At 46.8% G+C, this 26,619-nt stretch overlaps 1 protein-coding gene and 1 pseudogene across 1 annotated transcript in view; both read left to right on the forward strand.

Annotated features, from left to right (window-relative positions):
* Positions 1-26,619, forward strand: part of LOC147698891 (uncharacterized) — a 101,959-nt gene that overhangs the window by 15,961 nt on the left and 59,379 nt on the right. The gene's annotated exons all lie outside the window — the stretch shown is intronic.
* Positions 12,844-13,538, forward strand: LOC147698892 (large ribosomal subunit protein uL24m pseudogene; annotated as a pseudogene).

Genomic DNA, 26,619 nt, shown 5'->3' on the forward strand with positions numbered 1-26,619 from the left:
GCTTTATTTGGATTAGCCGGGGCAGAAGTCTCTGGATTTAGGGCCAGATGTAGGTAAATCCGATTTACCGACTTTTAAATACCGAGTCATATCATATTTAAAAGTCGGTAAATTGGAAGGAGGCAGATGTAGGTAAAAAATTACCGAATCTGTCAGAGTCGGTATTTACAGATTCTGTAAATACCGATTCTGTATTTCTCATTGATTCCTATGGGCCTTGAAGCCCATAGGAATCAATGTGAAATACAGATTCGGTATTTACAGAATCGGTAAATACCGAATCCTGCAAGGGTGCAGGGGGTGTCACTTTGACACCCTCTAGCACCCCAATTCTGGACTTGTGTGCAATGTGGCACACAGGCATGCACACCTGAATTCGGTATTTTACCACCCAATAGGATTGGGTGGTAAAATACCGATTTTTAAGGGCCTGTGGCACTCTTAGGAGTGCCACCTACATATGGTTTTTCCGAATCGGTAAATATACCGATTCGGTATTTTACCGATTCTGTAAATTTACCGATTCGGTAACTTTACAGAATCGGTAAAATATAGGCCCCCTACATCTGGAAACCCAAATACCGGTCGGTAACGGCCGAATTTGGCCGTTACCGACCTGTATTAGGGCTCCTACATCTGGCCCTTAGTGTTTCTATTCCCTCATCCGCATTCTCCATATTTCCCAAATTTTCTAGGACCCCGTAGCGGTTTTTTAAAGATGTAGTGTCAATGTTGCCCTCCAACTGCACTGAGGAACGCTTAGCCTGATCTAGGACCTTAAAAAAAGATTTGAGGGATGAGTACTTTTCACCACTTGGCCCTCATGGGATACTCCTTTAAGTTTTTTGACTAAAATAGTCTTTTTCTTCTTGCTTTTGCAGGGGGTTAATGGCATAGGTCGCTCCCTCTCTTCAAATTGTGAAGCCCCTTTCTCTTTTAATTCTACCCTAGATCTCAGCTGGTACCTGTTTCTTCTTATTGGAAGGATATTTCCCTGTTTTACAGGAATTGAGCTTATCTCTACATTAGCTAACTCGATATTCCTAGGTATAACCGCTTCCTTTAATTCTTGCCCTCCTGTCTCAGGAAATTTCAACAGAGCCGGTTCTTGAGCTAAGACTTCAGTGTTCTTATAAACTGGGAGACCTAGCTGCGTTTGCTCCATGCAACACCTCCTCCCAGTAATAAGCCTGTGAGTCTCTACCACCTTACTCCCCCTCTCCCCACACCTTGTTACAAGAGAGTAAAGCTTCTTTCTCTCAAAGTCCGTTTTGTTGGGCTGTTGCTCGAGTGTATGTGTTACCAAACTTCCAAGTTTAAGTTTAAATAGTGCGGAGCGAAATCTGCTCCATAGGCACCGCCGGCGTTCTTCCAGCGTAAATGTTAATGAGCGCTGGTCCGTGATCAGACCAGCCTTGGCCAGCTACAACCTTAATAGAAGTAAAGTCAAGCGGGTTGTAGATTTTCTATCTTGCAGTGATTTGCTATAATACTCCAGGGACTTACTACTATCCCCCTTTAATACCTCCTTACCGCTGATTACCGCTGAATACTGCTTTCCAATAGGACATTCTTGAATACACAGCGCGCAGATCTCAGAAGCATTAGATTTAAGGGATGCATAACCTGCAAACCCTGCATACGTTTCCTGGCCAGCCGCCTCCGTCGGCGTTCACCCAGTAGAGGCGTTTCCTCTCGCACTGAGCCGAACCAATTCCGAGACCATGCTGGTCCTAGCGCCGCCTGCTGCAGCACCTCCTGAGGCAGCCGTTGATCCTCGGAGGAAAGAAACAGAGGAGCCGGCTTAGGATAATGATCGGCGGTTACGGGGGAAAAAGCGCATCTATCTCTCACCTGGACAGGGGGAGACTAGCGACCACTCGCTATCGTGCCACGTTCATTTCGGTCGCCAGGGGCGCCTCGGTGCTGCCGCGACCGGCTCTCAGCCTGCCGCCATGTTCCTCGTGGGCGTGGTCAGTGTCCTTTGTCCAGACCAAGGATTTTGAGAAATTAACGTTTTAAAAAACAGATATATCTGTGACAGCGTCCCGGGTAGCGCTCCGGTTCGCGTACTTTTCGCGTAACGGAACTTTGCGGAGCGAAGCTGATTGGCTCTCCGGTGTCTGTCAACATTCTAAACAGTCCGGAGCGGCCGCCATCTTGTCTCTCGGTAGGATCGAGAGACAAGAGGAGGCCAAAACGAAGGGGGAAATGAAGGAAAGGGGGCAAGGTAGACCCCTTCTGACCCCCTAGGATTGATGAGGGGGATATTAAAGTGCCCCGCGGGGCCAAAAAAAAAAAAAAAAAATTTGCGATTTTTCGTCGTAGAGGCGTGTCTCGGTACGCGAACCGGGCAGCTAACCGGGCAGCTAACCGGCAGCGTAACAGGAGTCTGAGGAGAAGCTGATTGGCTGTCAACATTGTAAACAGTCCGGAGCGGCCGCCATCTTGTCTCTCGGTAGGATCGAGAGACAAGAGGTGGTGAAAAACGAAGGGGGAAATGAAGGAAAGGGGGCAAGGTAGACCCCTCTTGACCCCCTAGGATTGATGAGGGTTATATTAAAGTGCCCCGCGGGGCAAAAAAAAACAAAAAAAAAAAAACGATTTTTCGCCATAGAGGCGCGAACCGGGCAGCTAACTGGGCAGCTAACCGGCAGCGTAACGGGAGTCTGAGGAGAAGCTGATTGGCTGTCAACATTGTAAACAGTCCGGAGCGGCCGCCATCTTGTCTCTCGGTAGGATCGAGAGACAAGAGGTGGGAAAAAAAGGTGTAAATGAAGGAAAGGGGTAAGGTAGACCCCTCCTGACCCCCTATGATTGATTAAAGTTCCCCGCGGGGCAAAAGAAAAAAAAATTGCGATTTTTCGCGGTAGAGGCGCTTCCCGGTACGCCAACCGGGCAGCTAACCGGCAGCGTAACGGGAGTCCGACATCTTGTGTTTTTGGAGCGTCCGGTTTGCGTACCGGGTAGCGTTCCGGTAAGCGTAACAAGGGGAAAACCAAGAGAAACAGTAAAATAAAATTTAAAGGAATAGATTTTCACCAAATTTGGCAAAATTGTAGGGACTGTTTGTTTGATGTGCCTTTGCAAGGCCTCAAGATATGTGCACGTGTGGATTTTGTCTAATTAAGGTTAAAAAAATATGTATGTCATTTGAGATGTCATCGGTGATGTCATCAGTGATGTCACTGACCATGTCATGAATGATGTAATATGTGACATCATCAGCAGTGGATTGCGGGTGCGCGATATATAGTTAGTGCAACTAACTATATATGGGAATTTCAATGGTTTTGTGCGAGTAAAATAAGGTTTTGTAAATGCTAATCCCTAACTATATATGGTCTATAACCTATGGTTTTTCAGTGAATTTTCAAGGTTTTGTAAATGCAAATTCCTAACTATATATGGTCTATAACCTATGTTTTTTTCAGTCAATATATATATATACATCACACAAAGAACGCCCATTAGAGGAGCCTCAGCGGAAAGTTGACAGCCTTTATTTGTAGGATTGCAGCAGTACGGCACAAACAGAATGTCTCTCCAATTAATGTCAACGCCCGACGCGTTTCGAACAGCGAGTGTTCTTGTTCACGGGCACAGGAAGCAGTGATGGCAGCATTACTGGGGAACACACCTTGATAAGTACAACTGTCTCCTCCTCCGACATGAAGTGCTGCTAAGCATGCTGGAGCTGGTGGTTCCACATAGTGTTACCCTTGTGGGTGCTGTTCACCATCTGCAAAGTAATCCAAATAAAATCATTGGTAGGCAGAAGATAAAGTCTTTGTTTGCCGCACTGTTGAATTACACATCCTTCAAACGCCCTTTCCGCTCCAACGCGCTCCGAGGTTTCGAAGCGCTGGATCTGCCGGGAAGGTAGCGGGCTTCCTCGCGACCAGGCATAGCCGCTTTTTATACATCACACAAAGAAGGCCCATTAGAGGTGCCTCAGCGGAAAGTTGACAGCCTTTATTGGTAGGATTGCAGCAGTATGGCACAAACAGAATGTCTCTCCAATTAATGTCAACGCCCAACGCGTTTCGAACAGCGAGTGCTCTTGTTCACGGGCACAGGAAGCAGTGATGGCAGCATTACTGGGGAACACACCTTGATAAGTACAACTGGCTCCTCCTCCGACATGAAGTGCTGCTAAGCATGCTGGAGCTGGTAGTTCCACATAGTGTTACCCTTGTGGGTGCTGTTTACCATCTCCAAAGTAATCCAAATAAAATCCTTGGTAGGCAGAAGATAAAGTCTTTGTTTGCCGCACTGTTGAATTACACATCCTTCAAACGCCCTTTCCGCTCCAACGCGCTCCGAGGTTTCGAAGCGCTGGATCTGCCAGGAAGGTAGCGGGCTTCCTCGCGACCAGGCATAGCCGCTTTTTATACATCACACAAAGAACGCCCATTAGAGGAGCCTCAGCGGAAAGTTGACAGCCTTTATTTGTAGGATTGCAGCAGTACGGCACAAACACAATGTCTCTCCAATTAATGTCAACGCCCAACGCATTTCGAACAGCGAGTGTTCTTGTTCACGGGCACAGGAAGCAGTGATGGCAGCATTACTGGGGAACACACCTTGATAAGTACAATTGGCTCCTCCTCCGACATGAAGTGCTGCTAAGCATGCTGGAGCTGGTAGTTCCACATAGTGTTACCCTTGTGGGTGCTATTCACCATCTGCAAAGTAATTTGAACTTTCTCCAGACCCACTGTGGATTTAATTTGTCAAATTTGTTACAGCACGCCAGCGACTCACTGGAGCAATACCAACAGCACTACAAGGACCAACGGGCTCAGCGAGAGCCGACGCCCACTGGGGCAGGTGGAAAGAATACAAATGAGTGCTGACGTTGCACGCTGGTAATGGACTCTGTGCCTCTGAAGAAATGCTTTGACAGCATGAAACGCGTCAGGCAGCTTATGATATATGGCGTTTGTTCACCCGCTTTGCTGCAGCTTCCGGAATAAAACAAAATTGAACCTACCTGCTGATGTGGCTCTCCTAATGGGAAACTCTCTGTGTGTGGATTTTGAAACGGCTGGTCCCGGTCGTGGGAGAGCCCTGCCACATCGTATGTGGTCCATGCTGCAGTCACCCGACTGGCGGCACGTGTGGCAGAGAGGTTGTTGTCTTGAAGTAGTATGGTGCAGCACAGCGTGATTTGAACTTTCTCCAGACCCACTGTGGATTTAATTTGTCAAATTTGTTACAGCATGCCAGCGACTCACTGGAGCAATACCAACAGCACTACAAGGACCAACGGGCTCGGCGAGAGCCGACGCCCACTGGGGCAGGTGGAAAGAATACAAATGAGTGCTGACGCTGAATGCTGGTAATGGACTCTGTGCCTCTGAAGAAATGCTTTTACAGCATGAAACGCGTCAGGCAGCTTATGGGATATGGCGTTTGTTCACCCGCTTTGCTGCAGCTTCCAGAATAAAACAAAATTGAACCTACCTGCTGATGTGGCTCTCCTTAATGGGAAACTCTCTGTGTGTGGATTTTGAAACGGCTGGTCCCGGTCGTGGGAGAGCCCTGCCACATTGTATGTGGTCCGTGCTGCAGTCACCCGACTGGCGGCACGTGTGGCAGAGAGGTTGTTGTCTTGAAGTAGTATGGTGCAGCACAGCGTGATTTGAACTTTCTCCAGACCCACTGTGGATTTAATTTGTCAAATTTGTTACAGCGTGCCAGCGACTCACTGGAGCAATACCAACAGCACTACAAGGACCAACGGGCTTGGCGAGAGCCGACGCCCACTGGGGCAGGTGGAAAGAATACAAATGAGTGCTGACGCTGAATGCTGGTAATGGACTCTGTGCCTCTGAAGAAATGCTTTGACAGCATGAAACGCGTCAGGCAGCTTATGGGATATGGCGTTTGTTCACCCGCTTTGCTGCAGCTTCCAGAATAAAACAAAATTGAACCTACCTGCTGATGTGGCTCTCCTTAATGGGAAACTCTCTGTGTGTGGATTTTGAAACGGCTGGTCCCGGTCGTGGGAGAGCCCTGCCACATCGTCTGTGGTCCGTGCTGCAGTCACCCGACTGGCGGCACGTGTGGCAGAGAGGTTGTTGTCTTGAAGTAGTATGGTGCAGCACAGCGTGATTTGAACTTTCTCCAGACCCACTGTGGATTTAATTTGTCAAATTTGTTACAGCGTGCCAGCGACTCACTGGAGCAATACCAACAACACTACAAGGACCAACGGGCTCATCGAGAGCCGACGCCCACTGGGGCAGGTGGAAAGAATACAAATGAGTGCTGACGCTGCACGCTGGTAATGGACTCTGTGCCTCTGAAGAAATGCTTTGACAGCATGAAACGCGTCAGGCAGCTTATGAGATATGGCGTTTGTTCACTCGCTTTGCTGCAGCTTCCAGAATAAAACAAAATTGAACCTACCTGCTGATGTGGCTCTCCTTAATGGGAAACTCTCTGTGTGTGGATTTTGAAACGGCTGGTCCCGGTCGTGGGAGAGCCCTGACACATCGTATGTGGTCAGTGCTGCAGTCACCCGACTGGCGGCACGTGTGGCAGAGATGTTGTTGTCTTGAAGTAGTATGGTGTAGCACAGCGTGATTTGAAATTTCTCCAGACCCACTGTGGATTTAATTTATCAAATTTGTTACAGCGTGCCAGCGACTCACTGGAGCAATACCAGCAGCACTACAAGGACCAACGGGCTCAGCGAGAGCCGATGCCCACTGGGGCAGGTGGAAAGAATACAAATGAGTGCTGATGCTGCACGCTGGTAATGGACTCTGTGCCTCGGAAGAAATGCTTTGACAGCATGAAACGCGTCAGGCAGCTTATGAGATATGGCGTTTGTTCACCCGCTTTGCTGCAGCTTCCAGAATAAAACAAAATTGAACCTACCTGCTGATGTGGCTCTCCTTAATGGGAAACTCTCTGTGTGTGGATTTTGAAACGGCTGGTCCCGGTCGTGGGAGAGCCCTGCAACATCGTATGTGGTCCGTGCTGCAGTCACCAGACTGGCGGCACGTGTGGCAGAGAGGTTGTTGTCTTGAAGTAGTATGGTGCAGCAAAGCGTGATTTGAACTTTCTCCAGACCCACTGTGGATTTAATTTGTCAAATTTGTTACAGCGTGCCAGCGACTCACTGGAGCAATACCAACAGCACTACAAGGACCAACGGGCTCAGCGAGAGCCGACGCCCACTGGGGCAGGTGGAAAGAATACAAATGAGTGCTGACGCTGCACGCTGGTAATGGACTCTGTGCCTCTGAAGAAATGCTTTGACAGCATGAAACGCGTCAGGCAGCTTATGAGATATGGCGTTTGTTCACCCGCTTTGCTGCAGCTTCCAGAATAAAACAAAATTGAACCTACCTGCTGATGTGGCTCTCCTTAATGGGAAACTCTCTGTGTGTGGATATTGGTCCAATCCTGGCTTGACTTCCAAAAGAACAGGCACCGACTCCGTGGATGAAAATCAAAGGTTTTTATTTACCAATGCACACGATCAGACGCGTTTCGGTGGACAAGTCCACCTTGTTCACTACATCTGCTTGCACCATGTTAGTGAGCCTTATATATACTGGTGCTTAATTGATGTGTGGAAGAACCACCATGTGACATACAAAACCATGTGACATCAAACATGGAAGAGTTGGTAGTGCTCAAAATTGCAAGTCATTCTGGCAAATTAGGCAAAAAATCATGTTTAAACTGTGTAATTACATCATTACAATATATAAATAATAGTCGTGTATACACATTTTATGCATTGGAGAATTGTAGTTGTTTTGTTCATAAGAACTATATTTGTGTAACACTGAAGGCCGTTGCATGGCTGCCTGCTGGTTTGGACATAGAAGAGTTCCTACATGTGTGGATATAAGCTCCCAGAGGTTCTCTGATCTGTAACCTCGTCACGCCCAAGCTTGACCCTTTGTAGTTCCATCGCATTCCATGCTGTGTGTGCTTGTAGGTGAGTGCTGGGCGGGTTAAAATTAGAGGCGAGCGCATTTAGATGTGTTAGTAACAGCACGCATTTGCGAGAGACTTAATGTGAGTGAGACTTAGTTTGAGTTCGACAATTGCACTATAATTGCTAATTATTTCTTTTTAGGCGGCTGCCTTTTCTGAGTGTTCACGCATTTTAGTCAGGAAAGTTACAGAGCATTTAGCTACAAAGCCTCGTTTCTCCCAGATGAAAAACGCTGATTAGCGCTTAACTTTATGTTTGGAAAAATGTCAAGCCTGCATGATCTGACAATTTATCACGAGGTATGAAAACATTTTGCTCAAGTGAGTTACGAGGTTTGAAGCTTGCTGTCACGGTTGCTGCCTTTTATTTAACTTGGTTGTGGGGATATAACGCAAGTGCGTGATGAAAGAACTGGGTTGCCAGAGGGTGACAAGGGGTCCAGCCCAAGTGGGCATTAGATTTGTATCTCGTGAGAGAAGTCTCAAGTTGCCTAAGTTCCAGGTTTCCCTGTGCGTGTTGTTAGCGCAGATAGTCTGGTGAGGGAGCAGATATAATGAAGGAGCCTTAATTGTGGGGTTGCATGCAGCATCATTAGGAGCGCATGGTGGTACTGGTGAAGTATTGGGTTTATATGTGAAAAATTGGGGGAAGAGAAAGAATAATGAAAATTAAAATAAAAGTGCACTAGGTGATTTAAAAAGGATCAAGTCCTAGATGGTGAAACTAGATGTTATTCAGTAGAAAGGGTGTGTTTCCTGAGGCATGAGGAGGAAAGCCTATACAGAATATCAGAAGCCGTATCATAGGTGTACACTAAGTGCCTCATAAGCATTAAGACCAAATGGGATTTTACTATTGAGTTCTATGATGTATTTAGACTCAAGACGCCTTAGTTTTTGTAGTCTGTTCCCTCCCCTGGGATTTGGTGCTACACTGTCCAATACAAAGTATCTGAGTTCCTCACTTTTGCTGTTGTGGTGGGCATTAATATGGCGAGCCAAAGGATATGCTGGGTCGTCATTGATGATGGCTCTGAGGTGTTGGAGCATCCTCACATGGACTGGGTGTATGGTGCTCCCTACGTAGGTTAAATCACAGGAGCATTTGAGAACATACACAGCAAAGTCTGTTTTGCAAGTGTAATGTTGTTTAATTTTGAAGGGGGATTTTCTGAAGGGGAACTTGACTGTTTTCGTGTTGACCCCATGTTGGCAGGCTTTGCACTTGGTGCACTTATAGAAACCCGGTTGGGAATGTAACCAGATCTTCTTGGCTGGAGAAGAGGGAGCGTAGTTGACCAATTCTTGGCTCATTGAGGTTGCTCTCCTAAATGTTAGCTGGGGTAATTTGGCACAATTTTGGCCAATGACTGTGTCATTTTTAATCAGTGGCCAGTGCCTGTACAGGATTTTTCTAATGTTCCTGTGATATATATTGTATCCTGTGATTACTCTGGGTGTTTTGCTGGTGTTATTGGAGTCACTTGCTGCTTTGGGCTTTTTTTGTAGAAAAACCGACCTATCCAGGCGGTCGCTTTTTTGTCTTGCTATGTTCAAGGTTTTTGGGCTGTAGCCTCTCTCCTTGAGTCTGGTACAGAGACTATCTGTGCTTAAGGTGAGGTCTTTCTGTAGACTGCAATTTCTCTTAATTCTTATGCACTCTGCATAAGGAATGCTTTCCTTAAGACTTGTGGGGTGAAAGCTTGATGAGTGCAAAATGGTGTTCCCTGCAGTTTCTTTTCTATGTGTGCGTGTCTGTATTTTGCCTCCCTCATGGAACACCTCAAGGTCTAGAAAAGTGATTTTTTCTCTGCTAGCTGTACAAGTGAACTTTAGATTCAGGATGTTGTTATTTAAGTCCCTGGAGAATTTGAGGGCACTTTCTTCCGTGCCCCGCCAAAGGATGAAAATGTCATCTATGTATCTCCTGTACAAAACTACATTGTTGGTGAAAACGTGATGGTATTGGGACATGAGTACTTGCTCCTCCCACCAGCCCATATGCAGATAAGCATAGCTGGGGGCAAAGCAAGTACCCATGGCTGTCCCTTGTATTTGTTTGTACAGGAGTTTGTTGTATACAAAGGTGTTGTTCTCCAGGCACCATTCTGCCATGTGTAAAAGCATCAGGGTGTGTTGGAAAAGGGTTATGTTTCTGTTGCCAAGAAAGTGCTGCATTGCTTTCAAGCCGTCTCTGAGTCTAATGCTGGTATATAAGCTCTGGACATCTAAGGTGACAAAGCTGTAATTATCATCCCAAGCATAATCATATATACAATTCAAAAAGTCCCCTGTGTCTTGAAGATAGGCTGGCAAAGTTTGCACTATCGGTTGGAGGAAATGGTCTATATATTTACTCGTGTTCTCAAAGAGACTTCCTATTGCAGAGATTATGGGCCTTCCTGGGGGACACGTTGGATTTTTATGAATTTTAGGAATTAGGTACATTTGTGGGGTGATTGGATAGTCATTTTTGAGAAATTCCAGTTCCTGTTTTGAGATTAGGCCTTTTCCCCTCCAGTCGTAGAGACCAGTGTGGTATCTCTAATTGATGTTGAGGACGTTTGTGCTACTTGTTCTGATATAACATTCTTTGTCTTGCAATTGGAGCATGGCCTCTTTGTCGTACATTTCAAAATGCCACAGCACTATGTTGCCTCCCTTGTCAGCATTGCAAACTACTGTGTCAGGTCTTTGTTTCAGTTTCTCCATTAGTTTGTCATATTTTTTCCTTTGGTGGTTGATATTTTTGTTGTAATCATTGCTGCTTGAGAGAGCCAATTCTTTGAGATCATTGATTACTTTATCCGCAAACATGTCAATATATATATACATACATACATACATACATACATACATACATACATACATACACACACACACATCAAAATACCACTAGGCCACAGATTCAGTGGCAAAGGAATACAGACTGTGCTGACTTTATTTACAGACAGTTGTTTTCTTTTGTGGCCCTCTTTTAACTTGTTGCTCCTTGGTTATATTTGATGTTTTTTTTCTGTTATATTTATCTCTTTTATTTCCTGTTAAAGTGTTGTATTATTTTTATTGCTGGGCGTAGTTCACATAATAACGTTACGCGTAGCTACGCAAAGTGCACTTCGTACTACGCAAGCTACATTTAGCTTCGCTAACTGCGTAGTGCACTGTGCAAAAGGCTGTTTGCACTGATTGCACAGTGCCAGATGCTTGTCCGCAATGTGCAAACAGCCTCTTGTATAGTGCAAGCGGTCATTTTCTGCCGCTCAAGTAGATTTCTACTCGAGCGGCAGCTTTCTCAACGCGGACTGTAGTTTCTCATCGAGAGCGGTCTTAAGCATACGCGACCACTCGCAATGAGAAACCTGACCTCCCCACGTTGAGAATCTCGCTGGGAGGTTTATTGTCCACGCTCGCAATCTGCAACTTGATGTTGCTGATCGCGACGAGGAAAAAGTCTCGCCAGGATGTCATTTTGCTCGCTCGCGGTCGCCAACTTGAAGTTGAGGACCGCGAGCAAGCAAAAAATGACTGCTAAGCTAGGCGTGTTTGCACTGTGCTACGTGCAATACGCGTAGTATGAGTTAGCGCAAACTTTGCAAACTACGCGAGCGTAGCATAGTACTTCGCCCAGGGTTACTTATTTTGCAGTTCCAAGAAGCTCCTGATTACAGTGCTCTACACAAATTAAATTAACCCTGACCATGATGTCTGAGTTATGCGTGACTGACTAATGAAATAAGACAAGGACTATAACCTGAAATTAAGTTGTGGATAACAGACCTATGTCAGAGCCTGACTCTCTGCAGTCCTGTGATTCCACATTAACCTGTGCTGTTATTTTCTTTGTCATTGCACATCTTGGGCATGATTCACAAAGATAACCTCCATTTTTGACTACGTTTACGATTTGAGTAAGTTTATTACTTTTCAGTATTCACAAAGTGTAATGTACTACTAAAAGACACAGTGGCAACTCCAGCACAACTTAAAACTGTGGAGTCTTTCTATGGTAAAGTATAGAGAACAATAAGAAATGTATTTGACTCAAAAATACATATTCTAAATAGTTTTAGTTTAAATAATAATGAAAATGTGTTTTATATATGTACTTTAAATGTACAAAAAAGATGCTACAGCACTATCAAATACATTTTGAAGCAAAACAGTAATTAATGCAAATATATTAAATTAAAATTCTTTTTCTAAAGTAAAAATAAAATCCCCTCTGAAAGAAATATCTTAATATGTATAATGAAATATTAGAGTGAATTAAAATTAATTAAAATATGTCTTAATAAAATGTAATTTAACATTATCTTAATTTAAACTAGGTTATAAAAAAAAAAAAAAAATATATATATATATATATATATATATATATATATATATATATATATATATATATATCCAAACAGCTTGGCGAAAATCATGCCCGCGCCTCTTCGTTTGTGGCGGGCCTCGACGGGGTTTCGCCTCGCCCCGTTAAATCCAAACAGTTTACCGTCTTTGCTAGTAGACAGAGAGTCGAGGCCCAGATTAGCTTAGTTCAAGTGCTTTTATTCAGCAACACTAGCAATATATATATATATATATGATTAGTTAGTACTCTAGTTCTTGATTGCCACTTTGAAGCCTCACAGAAGACGTGCACATGCGTAAAACGAGCAGCGCGCATACGCTGAACGGATCGGTGCCAGATGAGTCCAAGACCAGTTTTGAGTTCTCCATGTTGGTGTTCTTACCATGCGTTGGGTAACAGGCATGAATAGGTGACCGTAGCATGCTGGACATCAGTATATAAATGGAATTGGAGGCGTTTTTCAACACCCAACCTGCAGACAAGAACGTGACCTGACGATTTTAATACACTATCACTAAACTAGTAAGAACGCAGAAATGCGTCTGACTGCCATTTTGGCTATGGTTGCCAAGGTCGAACTTCCTCACAACTATCGTTATGGAATGTCTCGGCCCTGGACGTTGGCAGCCAAGAGAAAAAACCCACCTGGCAAGATGCGCAAGAAGGTGTTTGTGGAGCCTATAGCCAAAGAGGACTGGGAGTATTTCCGTGGTGATACAGTGCTGGAAAAGATATCGGAAAGCAAGGGAAGATCAGCTAAGTCATCTTGCAACACAATTGGGTTGTTGTAGAGGGTTTAAATACGCATTACCGGTATGTGGGTAAAACTGGGGATTACAAAGGAACGTATGTGGCCAGCGAGTCCCCCCTTCTTCATAACCAGGTTGCTCTTGTTGACCCTACTGACCGGAAACCAACATCAATTGAATGGCGATACACGGAGGAATGGGAAAGGGTGAGAGTTTCCGTTCAGACTGGCGGAATCATTCCTGAACCTGTGAAGCAGAGAGATGATGGGGTTATTCCTAAACAGTGGGTTGATGGCTCTAAAGATACATCTGTGGATGACACCTTAGAAAACACCTACGTACCTTCTTTGAAGACATTTCAAGAAGAAATTATGGAAAAGATGAAAGACAGCTGTTACTTGTGTGCAGGATACACATGTGAGACTATTGTTTTGTTTTTTAATGTTTCCATACTTCTAGAATGAAGCACTTGTACATTTACAATAAATATCTATATGTCTAAAAAAAAAAATATATATATATATATATATATATATATATATTTATTTATTTATTTAACATTCATTTATAATATTTTCTATGGGGTTTTATTTTAAGTCCCTACCTCCATAATTTTCTATGAGATGAAGTTGCAGTACGAGTGGTTGGTTATGTGTGGTGTGTGACTTACTACTGTTTTTGTAATAGTAAATTGCAGTCACGGTTTGTGAATACCGACAATTAGTAAACATACTCAAATGTGTAAACTCACTCAAAAGTGTAGCGACCTTTCTGATTCAGACCCCTTATGTGATCGTGGTTACTCTGAAGTTCATCTTAAGGAGTCTGTTTTCCTCAGAGGCGTGCTTAATTTGCACACGAGGAGATAGGAATAGTAACCTATTTAATTTAAAATCATACATTTACAGGAAAAACAAAGATAGTCAAAGCTTGATACCATATTTCTCTATTATTTGGAAAGCTCAGGTGAAAGTTGAGTTGGTCATTCATTACATTTTCAGAGGTGAGATGTCTGTGTTGTGCGAGGCAAGGTCCTATTGACGATGTATAAACTGGACAAATGCATATAGCAACCTCCTGATCCCCAGATTCCAACCTTGAAGCCCAGGCTTTATGTCAAGGAGATCATCTTGTGCAGATGATGGAATTTTTTTGTTAATGAGTTCCTGAATTTATTTTCTAAGTGTTTTTCGTTTTCTGGCACATATGTTAGACTGAGCATCCTATCATGGACCAACACTGCCATTACTCTATAAGATTAGCCCTGGTTGTCTATTTTAAATACCACTAAGGTCCTAGTTGCAAGTTGCTTGTAGGCGTGTGCCCACGGATAATGCTTCAGGCAATTTAAAAAATACCTTCCTGCACATTGGATTACCGGGTGCATCTTTACAGGGCCCATTTTCATAGTCTGATCCCAACCTGACGCTTGCCACTCCATAGGGATGACCATGGAATGATTCTTCTAGCCTAGATACAATTTCTGTTGGCCCTGGACACCATCCTTAACCTCCGCTTCACCAGATTGATCCCCCACTCCTGTTTACCACCTGCTGAAAGGAAAAGGGCTCCTTATTGAGCCTGAAATGGGGACCCATGTGTGGTTTTGAACCTGGAAATACTGGGTTGGCATGTTATTCTCCATTCGTTGTGAATAACTAGCAATAGCTGGCATTAATATGGAAGGCACCAGTCAGAATTGTAAATTCCAGCCCCACTATCACTGCGCTTTAGTGTTATTCCCATCAGGGTCAAATCAGTCTTTTATCATTGAGCAGTTTTGCAGATGGTACAGACCTGAACACTAGAGCTGCGACCAGCACGACTCAGGCGTAGGGGAGCCTCCATCCACTTTGGAGGCCCGGCAGCTGCGTGTAAAGAGAAGAGGCAGCAGCAGCGGAGATGCCGGGCATGTGCTCAGGAGCCCAGAGGCACTCGTGGCTGAAGACAGAGGTGAGCTATCCTCCCCAGCGCATGGCAAAATGGCGGCTCCTATCTGCGCTTGCCTGCAGAGAAGGGAGATGAGACCCTGTGGGCTTCTAGTGACTGCGCGGGCCCCGATCACCCGTGGACGCCTGGGAGCACTTGTGACTCGCGCTGCAGATGTTTGACTCATGGAGGTATTTGGGAGCCCCCATCACCCGCCGGTTCGCTTTGTCCTCCAGGTGCTTGGGGAGGGAGAGGGGAGAGAATCAATCCGCTCAATCAGTGCATTACCTTAAAATGGCGGCAGTAAGTCACCTGCATTGTAGCCTCGTTAAGGGGCGCCCAGCTTGAGGGCTTTGCTAGTTGTGGGGAGCCCCTACATAAACGCCAATGTCAACACAAACAAAAATAATAGATCTTGAAGAAAATGCTGTTGAAGAAGTTGTTGATATTACATGTGAATCCACATCAGATGCAGTCGTAGTTGACTTAACTCACAATTATTCTGTTGTGTGCCCAGATACCATGGTCTGAGCATCATCCTCTGCACCCAAGAACTTAATATGAAAACATCTGGATTGCTGATGTGCAGCGTACTATAAACTTGGGTGAATTGAGAAGAAAAAAAAACATAAATAATAATTTGAATTACAAACTGTGTGCTTCTTGTCCTGGAGGGCAAAACTTCTGGAATGGACTGTGCTAGGTTTTTACCTTTGAGATGGGGCAAACTCATGGACACAGAGAGAAAACAGATGTTCCCTAAACTGATGCTGTTTGTTCCCATTTAGTACTCTTTCTCTCTTTGTCTACTTCCCTTGCTCCTATCCCCTGTCCCCGGAATCTCTCTCCTTGCCCGCTACACCGCCTCATCCCCTGTCCTTTGTGCCCTTTGACTAAGCACTCCTTCTCCCCTTGTTGGGGAAAGATCCAATATTTATAGCGAACCTGCTGAGAGAGTCCACAGCGCCAACGGAGCCACTCACAGCTGAGGTATGGTATGGCACCCCTTGCCAAAGCACTCCCCTTCCCCTTTTTGGGGAAGGATCCAGGATGTAGATCTTGGAGTCTCAGAGAACCCTCTGAAAGAGTCCACTGCGTAAAGGGAGCCGCTCGCAACAGAGATGGGGAAATGATACCACTTCCCCATGATCACAGCTTACTGGACTTTGGACGCAGCTTTGACTCGTCTACCGGTTTGTGTCCCCATCGCCCTCCCCCTCCTCTTTCCATGCTGTGTATCTCACCCGCCCCTCCTCTTTCCCTCCATCATTCTCTGTCTACTTCCCCTCCTCCTACCCCCCTCCCTTGTATCTCTCCCCTTGCCTGCTTGTTCCCTTATGTATATGTGCTTATTGTTTATCTCGACCTTACATGCAACTATGTTGCCATGCTCTAATAACTGTGTAACCTTTGTAATTATGTAACCTGCAACTATGATATGAAACTGATGTAAAGGGCTCTGATACCTCCGAGCCTAGCCAGGGCTATATAAAGCCTTTAAGAGAAAAATAAATAAATAAAAAATCATTCTGAGATGGATGAAGTGAATATTAGTTTCTATTGGTTAGAGCTAATTATATATATATATACACATTTACTATATGAAACATTTCGGATAAAATCACACCGTGAATAAAAATCGTTGTTATTTTTACTATTATACAGTTTAGTTCAGAAAGGAGCCATTCAGTGGCCCGATCTCAAAAATTGCACCAAAAATAGAAAGTCCCTTCTGAGGCTTTCAAATGGTTGAATGAGATTATGGAGAAAAGCACATTTATGGAAGCCTGTTCTGAGGAAACTTTCTCCATGAACCAGTTTCCTCTATAGTTTGCCATATCTAGAATGGTAAAAGGTCAGTGATGGCTCACCCATTGGGGCGCCGCCCTACTTGTTTCTCGCAGTGCGAGAAGGCAGAAACATAAACGTTAAAAACTACAGTTTATGTTTCTGCCTTCTCGCATTGCGAGAAAGCAGAAGTGCCTCTGTGTCTGGCTGGGGGCGGGCGGGTGGGCGTGCCTGCTCAAGGGCAAGGTGGGAGTGGCTTACCCACTGTTGTGGGTACTGACTGTTTGGTTGGTCCCAGGGCCGAACAAAGCAGTCATGCGCACTACCTCTTTTTCCCGATGTAGGCTGCTACATGCAGCCTACATAGAGAAAATGGCCCGGCAGGGGCGCTCTCCGCTGCGCCTCGCCAATCACATCGCTGCCATTGCAGCGTTGTAATTGGCTAGGGTAGGGGAGGGAAGCTGCCTCCAGGCTGCTTCCTGTTCAGGAAGCAGGAACACGCGGACCGGCTGCCGCTGCACCACTATGACTGGCCAGGAGCGGAGGCCGTGCGGTACCCGGCCCTCCCGGCAGTAAGGTACGTTTTGTTTTTATTTTTTAATTCCCTACCGCGACCCCCCCCCCACTCCCTCCCGCGAGCAAACCGGCCCCCGCAGCCGACGGTTGTGTTTCAAGGGACTGCCACTTCACATTCCACATACACTTTAATGTAAGCGCGCTAAGAAAGGCCACTACTTACTAAATCGTAAAAGGGCTGCTCTTTCAAGTGATGGCAAAATAGTATTTCTCCTATTTTGTTCCGCTGCTTTTCAAAGCCGTGCTGAACTGCACACTCATCACATTTGTTGTGGATGGATCATGCACATTCAGAGTGTCTAGCTGTATGTATATTTAAGCAAGCATTAATTACGTTTTTTCTTGTAATAACTGCTGTTAAATATTGTCTCTTCTTTACTGTTATGGTAAGCGAGGGCCGATCATTAGTTACTGCTTGGTCACACTACTGTGGCAATGCCACCCTTGCATAATCTTTGCGTGCATGCAGCACACATGTATTTTGTGGGAGCATAAAAGTCATGCAAGGAAGTTGCAATTGTGCGCTCCACGGTGCGGAAGTAGTAAGTTGCAGGAGCCTCTGGCAGTGTTTGCCCATGAGGTCGCACAGCGCAGAGGAGGCTGCGTTTCTCTTTCTAATCTCTCCTCGGTGCGGCGCGAAGAGAGAGAGAAGCCGCATTGCTTGCTTTAAAAAGAGCGGCTGCCTTCGATCGTCATTGTGCTTCCTAAGTTTGTATCCTCACATGGTGAGTTGTTTAGAAGCCCAGGCTATTTTCGTTGTGAAGGGCAGGACCCTCTAAGTGGCACGGGCACCTTTTCTGCAGTACAGGCTGTGTGCGCCGAGGAGCTGGGTTATAGCGAAGAGGTAAAGACACAATGCTGTGCTTTTTACATGACGTTTCTATGGAATGGGGGAGGGTTCTTTGTACCTTATTCTTTGGTACATCATGGCTTAGGGTGGTGGTGGTGGGTTTTAGCTTGGGGCACAATGAAGACACTTTGGAGAGGTCGCGAGTATGGCAGTGGCATGAGCTGTGGGCCCTCCGCTGTGCCTTGCCCCCTGCCAGTGGGTTCAGTGTGTGACATTTCACACGGCCTGGCCCCCACAGCAGGAGAGAAAGGTCGGTATGATTCACCCTGTGTGGCTTCTCGCTGAAGTCTGCGCTTGCCCGAGGCCACGCAGTGGCCATCAGGAGGGCGGGCTCCTAGTCACGGAGGGCTGCCCCCGCCCACCTTGTGACGAGCCACTCCTCTCCTGGGCAGGTATCGCCCAGTAGTAGGTAGGCGGGTCACTGACGCACGTCCGGGGCGGCTGGGAGGTGCCTCAGAGGGTTTATTATTCCCTTGCCCCTTCGGGGAGGGCTCTTTGCCGCTCCGGACGTCGCGATACAACTTTGGGACACTCTTTTGGGACACTCTTGACGCGTATTAGTGTCCTCGCGGGTGACTCTCATTTTTCTTTCTCTGCTTGCTGCCCTGTCGCTGCTGGAGGTGGTCCCAAGGGGGCACCTCGCTGGTCTGGCGTCAGGTTTGTTGGCTTCTTCCGTGTGCGGTGAGTCTTGCCCTGCGTTGTTTGTCGTGAGATACGCCAGTAACATTGTGTCTGGTTTGTGCGCGAGTAACGGCAAGGTGTGTTTTGGATGATGGCAGCAGGGGTCATTTGCATGTGCAGTAGGTGTCGGAGGAGTCTGCTGGGTCCCGTTGCTCCGATATCCTGGCATGGTCCCCTTGGGGGAGGGCAGCCTCGTTCCCCAGATTAGCGGTTCAGCGGCGTTGAGAGAGTGGGCGTTGAGGCCTTGGCTGCCTGGGGCGTTGTCCCGTTGCGGCTCAGCAGATTCAAGTGCATCCTAGGTAGGGCAGCGGGTGCGTCGGGCTGTTTCGCACTTCTGGGGGCTGTGAGTGTTGCGCATATGGGTCACGGCCTCCTTAATTTTGGGGCAAGTTGTCTGGTGTTCGGCGGGAGCACGGGTGGTGGTGGTATTGTGCCGAGCGCAGCTTCGCGGGTACCTTGGCACGAGGCGGTCACAGGCGGGCGCCGCCGGTTCTATGCTGCTAACCGCCCCGTGGAATACAGAGTTAATTTCGGCATGTTGATGTTATTGCTGCTGTCCCGGACTTGGCTCGAAGGGGTGGTTGAAAGAGGCATGAGGTCATTTCCATTAGCACTAGCCTCGGGCTATCGGCTCCGAAATTCGGCGGTGCCTGCTGTGGTTTCTTGAAACGCTTCTGACCACGGTGCTAATTCAGTTAGATATTCAAATTACGTGGCCATCCCAGCATACATACTCGTCACTGACGGGTAATAAATTCAAACTCTGCGTCATTAGTGTTTAACTCCGAGCCCATTATTCAGTCATCTCATTGTTGGGGTGCCGGCTATTTTCGGGCCTTTCTCGGCACGCCGGTTGTAGGTTTGTTGTGCTGGCACACTTGGGTCAGTCTCCCAACGATCAAGGAACGGCGCGATTTCTATACCGCAGTGTGGTTTGATAAAGTACATGCATATATTAGAATTCCGTGGGTCTTCGGTATAGGGTCCTGATTCTTCGATCATATTGCCGATCAAACCATGTGAGCAAGTGCGGGGATGGTGCTGGTCTCTGGCAGTTGTTTCCTACTATTCCGGTGCACGTGCGTAATGGCGGCCGGGTGCGGCCATTTTTAGGGACACCATTGTTTGATGTCCGGCGCATAAGGGTAATGGCGTCCAGTGCGGCCATTTTCAGTGGCGGCTTGTTTCTTTTGTCCGGCACAAGACGTGTATGGCGCCTGTGGGCGGTAAATTTGGGGGCACGGTTTGTTCATGACCGGCGCATGTGGGTAAGTTCGGACATTTTGATGGGCATTTCCTCTGGAATGTATAGTTTAAGGGGGATACGGTGTACGGGTTTTACTCCATTATCTTTCCTTTTTGTTCCTCGCGGGGAGCATGCAAGCCGGCTTTTCCTTTGATAATTTTGTCCAAGTGTGAGCCCGCAGTATGGTGGAGTTGCCTCTTAAGGTCGGCTATCGTAGGCATCAAGACGTTTATGTTGTACCTTGGCCGCCCGCAGCGGTGCGTCTTTTGCCATCGCAATCTTGGTTCGCACCAGGTTTCGTAACATAGATTGCGGGAGAGGTTTTTTTCTCCTCTATCCTCTTTTGTACTTTCAGCGGTTTCCAGCTGGGGGTTGGCCCCGCCCGTAGCGCGCCCTACGCGTGGCAGCACCGCTAGGGTCCCAGGTCGCATTTGCGGTCCACCGCGGCCTCTGTTCACAGCATCGTTTAGCATTGCCGTGAAATCGTGTAGGGCAGCGTCGGGTACCCCATTGGTCATCCTATTGCGTGAGGGGCTCGCAGATTTCCAATTTATTTAGTTCAGGTTTCTACCATGGTCAGAATACATGTTCCTTTTACATTATGCAGTTCGACACTTCCGAAACGGCTCTGTCCGCTGATCGAAACACGAGGTTCAAAGCAGTAAAGAAGGGTTTCCTGTGTTTGCCATCCTGGGCTAGGGGGCTCTGGTATTACAGAGTGATGTAAGCCGCAGTGCCCCTCATGGGTTGCCCCAGGCACCGACATGTAACTTAACGTGTTGCACAGAGGCTGCTTGAATCTTATATAATGTTATTTCATCAATAGTCTGATAATACGGGCCCCCTATAAATAATTTTGTTACAGAAAGAGCCATTACCTCAGAATTTAGATCTTGCGGGGGATTATCCGCACTCCACTGGACTGTTTTTAATTGTCATTTGCATGCGATTATATACATCTCTTATAAGTGATTTGTATCATATATAACTTACTGCTTGCAGATAGCCGCGGGTAGGAGTAAGATTGACTTTGGTATAGGACGCAATGCATTGATTTTAAGGCTGGTAATAATTTGATTTTAGTTGGGACGATGTTTCACTTGTGCGGCATATCAAATAGTGTTATTGTATCATGGTTATAGAAACCGATAATACACTTGGCACTCCAATTATACATTCATTTCAACTGCATTCAAGGTGGACAGCAGTGACATGCTTCCTGTTAGCGTCCATGCCGCTTCGCGGCTAGGAAGTATGGTGTTCGGCAGTGCCCGCCTGGGCATGCCGCGCAGCGTTGCACGTGTAGGCCCGGTAGATGCGACGCGGCCGGGCCCCCTGCTTTAGTAGCGTATTCTCTGGGCCGGGGGTTTTGAGCGCTAGAGTCGCCATGTGCAGTGCGGTTATGTGTGTTGCCTGTGGTAAAAGAAATGCTCAATATTGTCCGTCATTTATAGAGGTAGCATCATGGTATTCCAAAGACGCATCATTCCCCCCATGGGAGCAAGTCCCCTAGCTCAGTTCCTCAGTTCTAGCCTCAAATATTTAGGCCTCTTCCCCTAAATCGGAATTTTCAAGATGCCACTAGCCCGGAAAATGAGGTGTGTAGAGTAGCCATGTCAGCCTAGCAGAAAAGCACAAACCAAGAGGCCCGGGCCCCAAACTGAAAGTGTTGCACAGATACTTATGTAGGTATTTCTGGTTGGCTGAAATAACTATTCTGGTTTGTTCCCATGTACCCCTGTTATGAAATTGACAAGCTATTTATAAGGAAGGGCACTATACGATTTCAATGGGGATCAGCCGTGCGGTGCTAACCCTTAATTCATGTTACTTCTTTATAATTTCACCCCGCATCGGTTGTGCCTTCCCTATAAGTCTCTATGAACAGGTGCGAGTGCACAAGCCTTAACGTCACCAGTATTGCTCATGTTGTAGGATGTGCAGTTAAGAATATTTTCAAATTCATCGACCCCCCTGTACGCCAATTTGGTCCGGTTTGGGAGCCCGGCATAGGGGGAAGTCGAGGCTAATGCGCAACATCCTGTCCCATGGTATCTTACAATAAGTTGTCCAACCATTCCATTACAATGTGTGGCATTTAGGTGGCAAATGACATGCCCACGATCATATTACCTAAGATAAATATTGGATATTCGGCCAGCGTCATCAGGAGTTTAGCAGGACAGTTTCACTGGCGATGGAGGCTGCTAGTGGTTAATTATAGACTTATTGAAAGCGATCCTTCCGTCGAGCCCTGCTTCTATTCCTAATAATACATTACCTTAAGCCCCATGTATGACAGAGAATAGTGCTGTGTTCTTTCTGCTATTATCAGGAATAATAATGGCAAGTAACCCTCTAACCATAAGGAAACTGGGTAAGTCACAATATTTGAACAAAGTGTTCCCTTGGCGGATCCGTATTTACCGGCTCTGAAGATATTTTACTTGACCCAATCATTTTCTCTCCACATACCAGCGTCGCTTATTCAGACCTTATGCCCATCATACTTGGACTTTACGTCCCCCCCCCCCCCCCCCCCTTGGTATAAGTAGAACCACCTGATTTCGAAATACTTTCTGCGACTATCGCCTGTCCTATTCTTTGTGTTAGGGAAGGTTTCCCTGCTGCGGCAATGTGCAAAAGTCTTGGTTTGCCTTTGCTAAAAAAAAAATACTCTAGTGCGCTTATCATCCCAGTGTTTTATTCTGGTATAAAGTGACACTAAGTCCAGAGACATTAAATGGTACCCATCTTTCCATTCAAAATTGTTCATCTTGTCAAGAAGTTGCTGGTGTCTCTAATTTAAATTGCCTGTTTTGTGCAGAAAGGACTGGACGGCCAGGTGGGTTTTTTCAATCTTGGTGGGGGCTCCTCGTTGCTCCCCTCACTATCATAAACCAACAGTGCAGTGCCTCCCACCTTTCCATAGCCCTTCTCTCAAAGGTATGTATTTGTTTGATGGTTCCTCTCATACATGTGTAGGGTGTCGGGGCACTTTGCTCCACAGGTGGGGGTAGGCACTGTCAAACTGTGCGTCCTGTACAGTCACTTGAGTATTCGGATACCCTGTACCCACTATTCTAAAGTCCACCAGATGGGGCCGCTGTGTCGCGCTATGTCCAGACCTGTTTCCTGAGCATACATCAGGAGTGAGTTTTGGGCCCTTACAGGAGGAAAGGGTCTGGTATGCAAGAGTATACTATGTTCAGGTAGTGGGGTGTTTTAAGAGTGAAGTGCGCGGTTTCAGTAGTGGCCCAAGCTCAGAGAGAATGTAACATGCTGCTTAACAGATTGTTGGGGCAGACTTTCATACCATCTGAACTCCCTGGGAGGACCTCCTGAGCCAGGGGAATTTAATATCCTACATTAAGAGGCTCCTTTCAGACAATAGCAAAGGCATGTTAATTCGGAAGAAAAGTAACAATGCAGCAGTCTTCCTGACTTACTCTTAGAACATGTAATTTAGTTTCCACCTGCCCCTCTTATTAGTGAATGTGGTGGTCGACCTGCTTTTAGTCACTGTCATCAGACTTGACCTTGGTTGTGTGCGGCACTTAGGGCCTTGTCCCATCACAGGAACGCATACTTATATGTGGGGGGGATTGGCCATTGGGAGCGTTGTCAGGACTCCATTTATCGTTATCCCAAATAAGATAGTGTTGTGACGGGCGAACAGTAGGTATGTAAATCTCTACAGTGGGGAATCAGTGTGCAAAAGGTGCTATTTCTTAGTCACTTGGCATGTATATGACGTATTTTGGTCTGTTCGAAAATGGTAGAATAGGCACTGCATAGATTCACACGTCTTGTGTGCTATGGGGGAAGCTCCAAGCCGCGTCATGTGGACCTTTATTGGCTGTGTGAAAATTTGTGTTGGCACCTTATTATCATACACATTACAGTTTTGCCGCTGTACTTTCTCCTGTGACGCTCTATTGGGTAGGGCCCTCACATCTGAGGTTTTATCTGACTGTCATGGCAAGGTTTGGCTACATGGTAGACAGTCGAGGATGTGCCAAAATGGGATTATTAGCAGGTTCTAGGCCCAGCCCTAAACTATGGGAATATCCCCTGGCGCATATCATCTCCTGGGGCCTCAACCAAGAGGTATAGCTAGTCCTGTTACCTGTACAACCTGTACACCCCTGGGACCGGTACTGGGTAAATCTACCTATGAGTAGGGAAGGTCACATGCCAATAGTCATTTCACCCCTTCCATTATGGTGCTGTTGTCTGCCTGTTCATCCAAGGCTCGGGTATCCGAAGGCAGCCCACCCGCGGCCTGCAGCCTGCAGTGTAACACCCATTTCAGGTATAAGTAGAGCAACTGTGGCAACCACAGCCTGAGCCTGGACTGCCAATAATCCCTAAGAGGTGGGCCCCTAGATGACTTATATAGAACAATCTATCTGGTATCTTACCCCCGCTTGCTCGTTTCTCTTTTGGGGTGGTGGTTTTGCACGTTGGGCTCCTTTCAGGGTGGACACACGGCCTCTCTATCATGGTTTGCATGTAGGGGCTCCCTTGGCTTGCGTTGAACAGCCGCGTGAAGGAACCTGAGTATTTAGGCCCCTCCCAAAGTGAGAAGCTGGCCTGACGTTTGATGTCGCCAACCTTGGTTCCCCCATCCCCTGTTCAGTTTTCATATCCCTTAGGGGGGGTCGTAAGTCAACCTTAAAGACAAGCTATCCCCGTGGTAGCATAGACTTGCAGCCTACAGGCTAAACTAGGGGGCATGTGATTCCGGCTGTCACCTGGCATTCCTGTATTTCACATGTAAGTCCACGTCGCAAGTTTTATACCAATATATGCATTTGCGCACTGCAGTAGACTTCTGTATCCTTTGTGGGTTGAGTTGCACAAGCGTATACTTAGCAGTTACTATTGGGTTTTGTGAACTGCGCTTGTATGATTTGAGAGGGATATCAGCAGGGGAGGCCCTCCTCCTCACCCATTGTCTCTAGCCTGGGATAGTCTACACTATTGCTGTAGAGGGATTGTACCCGGGTGGTTATGCTGATTGGTGTCAGAGTGGCGTTGGTTTCTATAGGCGTGTCTCTATCCAGGTCAGGAGCTTAAGGGGCTCTTGATTTCAGTCTCAGCTATCCCTTGGTGGTGGTCGTAAGTCGACTTACAGACTAGCTAACTTAATGGTAGCATGGCCTAAGCTGCTTCCAGACTAAAACCCAAGAGGGCAGGTGATGCCGGCTGTAATTCCTGTATACCCTGTATTTAGCATACGATGGGACTCGCCCAAGTTATATAGTCTATGTATTTATCCCTCCAATTCCCCTGTCCTCTTTTGAGGTTAGCAGCACAAGCGTTCATGTAAGCACACTTTCTTGAGGATTGTGCAGAAGACGGCGTTACAGCAGTAGCTGTAGCTTCACCTGGGTGTAGTTTTCTGACGCTTCGTGTGTGGTGTAGGTTGGTGTTCCAGCGGCATGTACTGGACAGCCTAATTTATGATACAAAGGGCATTCAGTAGTAGGGGCCCCTCCTCTCCCTTTGGTTTCTCTGATTTTGTGAAAGGACCCGGGGGGATCTGCAGATTAGTGGCAGAGGGGCCTTTCTTTCCTTCAGGCATGTAAGGTTCATGTCAGGAGCTATGGTCTCTTCGAGGTGGATAGGGTCCCCGCACCTGTCGTTTGGTCTTGTTCCCAGGACTGACGAGAAGCTCTGCCGAGCTAAGGTTGTAGGTCGGCGTTATTGGTGGCAGATGGTGTCATTCCACGCCTATGGGCGTTGTCCTGTTCCTCCTCTATATGAAGGAAGCAATTCTGTGTGAAGGTTGTAGGTAAAGAGCAGTAGCAGTGGTGGTGGGCCCGTGCGGCAGCGGGAGCCACCGCACGGGCTGCGGCGGAGTTACTGGGCGATCCGGAAGAAGAGAGGTGCAAATGCTGGACGTCAGCGGGCACATAGGGGTGCCAGAGCATAACCTCAGAGCCTAACCTGTAACCTCATGGGAGGTGCAGGAACTCGTGTCGGCGCCCCAGTAGTCCTTTGGGCGGTTGTGGGCCTGTGCAGCCGGAGGTTTGCCAAGTCACGCCCGCAAAGGGGCGTGTGTAATATAATTATAATAATTATAATATTTGTGCAGCAGTTGGGTGGTTCGCCACTGTGCTGTTTGGCTCAACAGGCGGGCAGGTGGCGAGAATGCGGCCTGCCCTTGGATCGCCCGTAAGTTAACCCACCATCATTACATATGTTGTATGTAATAAACCTGCAGCAATTTTTCCCAAACTCAACACTTGTGTCTGTGTGTTATTTGCGGGTTTGGGCATCACGGGGGCGGGGGGTGCTGTGGCCCTGATGTGACTATGCGTCAGAAGCCCTCCTGCAGAGTGCAAGGGCGATGGCACTTCAAAACCTCTGGGCATTTCTCTTAAATGCGTGATTTGCTAGAATCTTTCAAGCAGTCAGTTGCGGACAGTAGTGTGTGATGTTCTGTGCATTATGACATGTATTATCC

This window comes from Lissotriton vulgaris, chromosome 8 (assembly GCF_964263255.1).
Source record: "Lissotriton vulgaris chromosome 8, aLisVul1.2, whole genome shotgun sequence".
NCBI classification, from domain to species: Eukaryota; Metazoa; Chordata; class Amphibia; order Caudata; family Salamandridae; genus Lissotriton; species Lissotriton vulgaris.